We start from the raw sequence: 7649 nt of genomic DNA, 5'->3' as shown, positions 1-7649 counted from the left end.
ATCGCTCCCAGTTTCAGGGTGGACACTCTAACCACAAGGCCACTGTCTGGTTGGCCTTGTGGTTAGAGTGTGTCAGAGGTGGCTCTGACACACCTTCTGACCAGCTAATCAATCCACCAATGCTGGAAGCATCATAATTGATGTCTCGGGTGTACTTCTGGTTCTTACAGAGGAGTCTCCCAGCTGAGTGTCTGCAGGGTCTCCTTCTCCCCTGATGGCCAGGATTCTCCACCCCCTCAATCATCTCATTCTGATCCGAGCACAGCAGTGTTTGGAGGATGGCTTCGTGCACTGTGGGCACACCAAGCAGATCTTCTAACCAATATTTGAATTCTCCATAAAAATAAAGACACTCCACGTTAGAATTTCCTTGGATAAAAAAAACAAAAAACATTTAGACAAATGTTAAAATGTCCTTTTACGTCTTATAAAATTGATGTAGGTTAGAGTTGTCCTATGCAAAAAATATTGCCATATTTGAATTCTCCATAAAAAAACACGCAAAATAGACACCTAAACATTTTAATTAAAATAAAAAAAAGTCTGACCTGCCCTACAGCGCCTGATGGAGGGGAAAGGAACTGGTCGGAATAACGTGTCCCTTCCACGCGCTACGTCCGGCCGGGGAAATTCCCCTCTGTCAGGTGAAAAGAAGCAGCTTGGACTCCTCATGCATAGAAGGGGGCATGAGGTCAGTCCGCTGCCCCCCCAGGTTGGCAGAGGAAGTGTAGCGCCCAGGATTACATTAGATAATTGGCACTGGGTGAAAAAGAAAACTGGGTTACAAAATCGTGGGATAAAAAATAAAAATAAACAATACAAATGATGCTAGTTTTGTGTATTAATTTACTTTTAATGCGTGGCCCCCTGTTCCCCCCACAATAGCGATTTTAGCAATTTGTGACAGGGGGGGCGCGGGGGCATTCGAACGTGGGGCTAAACATGTATTTCTTTACACCATTTTATAGCAATTTCATAGCATTACATTGCTATAAAATTGTGTAAAAAATTACATATTTAGCCCCATGTTCGAATGCCCCCGCCCCTGTCAAAAACAGCTAAAAGTCATAAAACGAAAGAAAGCAGCAAATGAAAAAAGATTAACACTCATCTTTTACTTTGTCTAATAACAACCTAAAACATGAACCATGGTTGAAAAAAACTAAAGTTGTCCTTTAGGGTCCATTTGGACTGGTGTCCAGGATCCTCGCCGTCTTCTGCGGTAGGCCATCCAACTGGCCACTAGCACCAGGACCAGCACTATCAACACACAGATGATCACCAGCTTCGGCCAGATGGTATCACCTGAAGACACCACAATGGTCCTGGCGTCCTTTCCCAGCCTGTTGCTCACGCTGCAGGTCACGGACATGGACTGTCCGTTGTGGACCACGGTGACTTCTTTCGTGGCCTTGCCTTCCCTCTCGTTGTAGGAGCTCTCGTCCTCCGTGGTGCTGACGTTCCACATGAAGACGGGTCGGGGCACTCCCTGAGCCTCACAGGCCAGCTGGATGCTGTTGGGGTGGGCACCGTCCTGGGTCAGATTGGTGATCACGGGTGAGCCTTCCACCACCAGATCAAAGGACTGGCGACGTGTCAAGCCTGCCGAGAAGACCTCATACATGTAGCTGCCTGCGTCGGTGTAGCTCAGCTTCCCAAACTCGGGCGCCGCATCCATCTTCTCGCCGTCCTTGGTCCAGGACACTTTGGTGTTGTTGCCTGAAGTGCTCACCTCCATGTTCACCGCCAGGGGCTCGCCGCGCAACTTCACAACATCCCCCGTGGGGCGCAGGCTCAGGTCCAAGTAGCTCACAGCAATGCTAAGTGAAGCCTCGATTGTCTCGTCATCGACCAGCGAACACTTGTACTCGCCGGTGCTGTCTCGTGTGATGGCCGTCAAGGTGTAACTGTCATTCTCCACCAGAACCGTCTGGTTCTTAAGATGGAAGTTGTAGCTGCTTGGAGGAGGGTTTCCGTCCGCACGGCACTTCAAAGTCACATTGTCCCCTTCTGTGATGGGACCTTCGGGGGTCAACACCTTTAGACTCAGACTCTTGGTCCGGTAGTGGACGGGAATGGTCAACGGCTCGGACTCTGCTGTGCCCAGCTGGTGGCTGGACAGGCAGTTGAAACGTGCGTCAACGTCCTGTTTGGTGGCATTGTACTGGAGAGTTGAGGACGTAGTGGACAGCTCGGTGGAGGAGTCGTTCGCCACGTTGGGCGTGACGACGACATGCATCCCATCGGACACCAACGGCCGGCCGTTCTTCTGCCACGTGATATTGGCCGCGGGATAGGCGTCCCTCGCCACGCACGTTCCTAACCTCATCAGCACGCCTTCCTCCAGGAACTCCGCTTTGTTGACGATGACAGGGAGAGCTGGCTTCTTGTAGACTGCCACAAAGCTGGGCTCGGACTCCTCTGTGCCCAGCTGGTGGCTGGACAGGCAGTTGAAACGTGCGTCAACGTCCTGTTTGGTGGCATTGTACTGGAGAGTTGAGGACGTAGTGGACAGCTCGGTGGAGGAGTCGTTCGCCACGTTGGGCGTGACGACGACATGCATCCCATCGGACACCAACGGCCGGCCGTTCTTCTGCCACGTGATATTGGCCGCGGGATAGGCGTCCCTCACCACGCACGTTCCTAACCTCATCAGCACGCCTTCCTCCAGGAACTCCGCTTTGTTGACGATGACAGGAAGAGCTGGCTTCTTGTAGATCACCAGATTTCTGTAGTAATACTGATCTGGTATCTTCTGAGATTTCACTTCGCAGTAGTAGTCCCCCTGGTCTTTCAGATTTACTTGGATGATTACGAGGCTGTAGTTGCCGTCGATGTCAAACCGTAGTGGCACAAATGTTTGAACTTCGGAGTGGTCCGGGTCCTTTCTTGCCAACGATGTGGAATCAAGGTTGTCGTTCAATTTGTACCAATCCACAATTTCCAGATGGTCCCCCGGTGGAAGAAGGAATGGACACGGCACTGTGGTGTTTTCGCCATATAGGCCAATCAGCATCTCAATGCTCGGGACCGGAAGAGACATGGCTGCAACGCCAAGGAGCATCAACATGAAGGCAGATAAAGGCATTTTGAACACTTTCTCTTCAGATCACTGCTGAAGATGCTGGAAACTGAATTTTGCCTTGATTGATCATTGTGTCTGCCATGGAGATAATTATGTGGGCAGATACACTATCACACTGATGTCACAGTTCTGACATCAGTGACTGGCCTCCAACTAACCTGGACAATAGCAAGATCAGTGAGATCCATATACAGGCACAAAATGGGGTATGCCCATATATAAGATACAGATATCCATCTAGGGTGGCGGTGGATCAGGGGTAGAGTGGCTGAAACCGCAAGGTTGCCAGTTCGAACCCAGGCTCCCCCAAAGTTAGTGTCCTTGAGCAAGACACTGAACCCCAAATTGCTCCTGATGTGCTGGTTGGTGCCTTGCATGGTTTCCGCCACCATCGGTGTATGAATGTGTGAATTGATGCACAATACACTAAATGCTCCGAAAAATATCTGTCTTTCACTCAGTCATTCTGACTGTCATTCTGTCTGTAGCCTACACAGAGCAAGGCTGCTGCTCGCTTAGGGTGCCCTACAAAAACGCCATGACCCACGGACAGCCTCAAGGAACCTAGTGCTGCACAGCCCTGTCCTCCAGCCTCAATGTGCTCTGCTTCACAAACGCCACCGATTTCAACAATCATCTTGATTTAATTAATTTGCATCAAAAACGACTCAACTTCCCGCAGATCACGTGGCACCAGTCAAATGCACGTTGGGAGACAGATTAATGTATGGTCACAGTTTTCTGTGCAACATTCCCCATGCCTTCCTGTTACGACCCCTTGTCTAGGGTAGGGAGGGGTAACATAATAATGGAGGAGACAGCTTTTCAAAATACGTTTTAGATTTTCTTATCACTCTTTTCTGTTTTAGCAGAGGCAAACTTCATCATAATGGCTTCAGGGTGCAGGTTTACATTTAGAAAACTTGCTATAGTAAAGGAAACCCCCTAACATCAACCTAACAAAATAAACAAACCGGTCCAAAATACAATTTACTAACCTACCTACCTAAAACTAACAAAACCAGGAGAAAACAAGGAGTTGGATAAACCAAACAAAAACCTACCTAACACCCTTACAGGATGAAGTGGGCTTTGACTTAGAATAAGGACATACAGAATTATATTATACAATATAATAATATAAATATGGAAATATAACTTAGGATCTTACTTTAACGAATTAGCAAATAAACAAGATTACAAAAGAAACAAACGAAGAACTAACATAAACCAAGAAGACATAACTCAACTTACTCACGAAGGACTAAAGACAAACAAACTCACAGACTGAACATCAAAGGAAACAGAAAGAAAAGGGTTGCATTGGGTGGAAGACACGACAGAGCCTCTGCTCAAACTGGTAGCTGTTGTCCTCCTAGAAGCCAAGTCAGACTGAGCATTTTATAGAGAACAGGCTAATAGCTCAGCCAATCGCAGATGAGGGCGTGGATGAGAATCAACGAATTGAGGAGGGAGGAGCAGGCACAAGTTGTGCCTGTCAATCTGCATCACCATCTGGGTTCAATCAGCCACTTCACACTCACACTATCAATCAGCACCACACCCAACTCCAGACTTCTCATTCACCTCCATTCACCACCTTACAGAAACACAAAAGGAAAACAATATAATACAAGCCACAAACTATACAGCATATTCCACCTCAACACAATATTTCCCAAATACAATAATCATAAGGACCTTGGTCCGTAACACTTCCCCACCGCACCGGCACTTCCCCTTTTGGTTAGAGCGTTCTCGCTGACTGTTCCTCCTGCCAGGCAGGCAGCAGAGCCACACAGGGAAACCTTCCGACACGGATATACTACATACACGTGCGACACCCGAGACTGACACACAAGACTGAGGACGCCTCTCTCTCTCCTCTCTCTTGCTTTTAACTACATAATTATGTCTCTCTCCACATCAACAGAGCTGGCATTGGCCAGGCCAGCCACATCACCACGCTGTGAGATACCGGTATGTCCATTCAGAATTTCAGATCAACACGGTAGCCACTACAGTTAATTGACACCTTCAAACCAAATGCGGGTGAAACAGCTCAGGCATTGTGGCAGACAGGCAGCTGCTACACACGTTGCATACTACAGTTATTATTATTTAACAACTGCGCTATTCGATGTTGGAACGTCACTCCATCATAACTTCAAACCAAACGCGGGTGAAACGCCTGGCCACTGACGACGCAAGGTTAATTGGTAAATGGTGCATTTATATCCAAGGCGCTTTACATAGATTGTGCATTACATTCACCCATTAACATGCACATTCATACACCGATGGCGGCGGAGACCATGCAAGGCATGCACCAACCAGCACATCAGGAGCACTTAGGGGTTCAGAGTCTTGCTCAAGGACACTTTGGGGAGCCCATGTTTGAGCTGGCAACCTTGCGGTATACCATCCAGCCACCCTGAGCCACTGCCGCCCCACCGCCGCCCCCGGCCACGATCACAACGGAATGATTATCTGTGCAGGGCTGGCTCTGTTGGATCATAACATATCAATAATACCATCCACCACTCGACAGAAGGGAAAGACACATCCCTTGCCGTCAGTAAAATACAATGATAAAATGCATACAGACAGAGGGGTCAGACGGGACAAAATGTCCCCCCACTTTTCAATGCCAGTTGGTACCACAAGGTGGAGCACAACATTTCTTTGCCCCACTTCTGTCCGCCTTCTTCTTTCGTGTATCGTCATATGTCCAGCGTTGTGTCGTGTAGCCATGCCCTCGTCTCAGGTCCCACTCGGAAGAGGCCCTCCTCTGAAGGTGGTCTATGCAGGGGACAGGCACTGATGATGTGATTGGCAGTCTGCTCAGGCTCCCCGCACTCGCACGCTGCGCTGTCTGTTAGGCCCCACTTCTTCATCGAAGCTTTGAAGCAGCCGACCCCTGTGCGCAGGCGGTTGAGGAGGGTCCATTGCCGGCGAGGTAGGTCTTCTCCGTCGACGCCACCTCCAGGATCCGGGACATACTGGTGTAGACGTGTCTGTCCTGCCGACTCCCACTCCTGCTTCCATGCTGCCGCCAGCCAGGCTTTAGTACTCAGATCCTCCGGGATGGAAATAAGCAGCTCTTGCGCAGACCGGTTGTATGGGTGGCGGGACTTGAGTCTGCTTGGAGGCGTTGCCATAGTTGTGGTGTCATGGAGGACTTATGGGGTTCCATGGCAGACCCCCCTTGCAATGCACCCTTTGCATAGACTTATCTGTGATGTTAGATCAAGAGGTTTTGTTTCCATATTGTATGATTATTTATTAGAATCTAGTTATGGGACCTTGCCTGTCGATACTGTATGGAGGAATGACATACCAAATCTAGATCCAGATTGGAGCTGCATGGGATACAGTGTGGTCTAATCAGCCAAGCAGTTAGCGAGGTATTGCTCAGTTTCAGCCATTATAGGAAGCCGCTCAATTTGGAGGAGGCATTGTTTCCTTTATCCATGATTTATGTCTGCTGCCCGGTGCCCGGTTCAACTACAGGGCTACAATCACACCATACAGAATTTACAAATATCAAATATCACCATGAGTCATTTCCAGAAATGTGGTTGTTTCTGTAGATAATGTGTCCATCTTTTGGTTGAAAATATGTCACATATTTCACATAATATCTAATCACTTTCTTTTTCATTATTGCTCTGTAAAGCACTTTGAGCTGCATTTCATCTCATGAAAGGTACCTATAAATGAAGATTCATCCAGATTATGCACTTTGACTAGTGGGTGTGTGCATGGGTACAAAGCAATACAGCGTTGTACCAGCAGGGGGAGCCACCACCAAATAATTTAGTATGTTACTGCATCATTCAGGTCTGTCTGTCTGTCTGTCTGTCTGTCTGTCTGTCTGTCTGTCTGTCTGTCTGTCTGTCTGTCTGTCTGTCTGTCTCTGTCTGTCTGTCTCTGTCTGTCTGTCTGTCTGTCTGTCTGTCTAGGGAGGTTTAGGAAGGGGTCTCAACACGTCCTGCGCTGGTGAAGAGAATGATAATATCAGGCAGCCTCATCCCACACTCACCCCATGTCTCTCAGAGGGTCTCGATCCCTGGTCAAAGGTCTGTCCACACCAATAGTTATGAACATAACTATGGCCAGGTCAGATGGCCAGGTCAGTCTCTAGGTCTATGTAATTAGAATTCCCACCTGAGGGGACCCCGGTCAAAGAAGTATTATGGTTTAATGGTTAAAAGTGTGGCTTTAAGAGTTAGACACAAAATTGCAGAGTTGCGGAGGACAGATTTCAATAGACGGTAGGCCTAACACTCCATATTAAGTATCAAAGACAATGTTGACTTTACTTCAATTATAAACAGCTCAGCAATAAATCAAACCGTCAACAATACCAAATAATATGATAATGATAAGATGGAGACCAACCAAATTCAAAAACTGAGATTTGCAGCCATTCTTGGCCAGCTGACCTGTACTAACTTGATAAGCAATTGCTTTCACTACGAAAGAAATCATGTTTCAAAAGTTACAGTCAAATAAAATAGCACTTTGATCACTATAGTCTACAGGACAAAGACGTGTTATA

This window comes from Protomyctophum bolini, assembly GCF_963924005.1.
Source record: "Protomyctophum bolini genome assembly, chromosome: 5".
Classification (NCBI taxonomy): Eukaryota; Metazoa; Chordata; class Actinopteri; order Myctophiformes; family Myctophidae; genus Protomyctophum; species Protomyctophum bolini.
Note: the sequence above shows the minus strand (reverse complement) of the source record.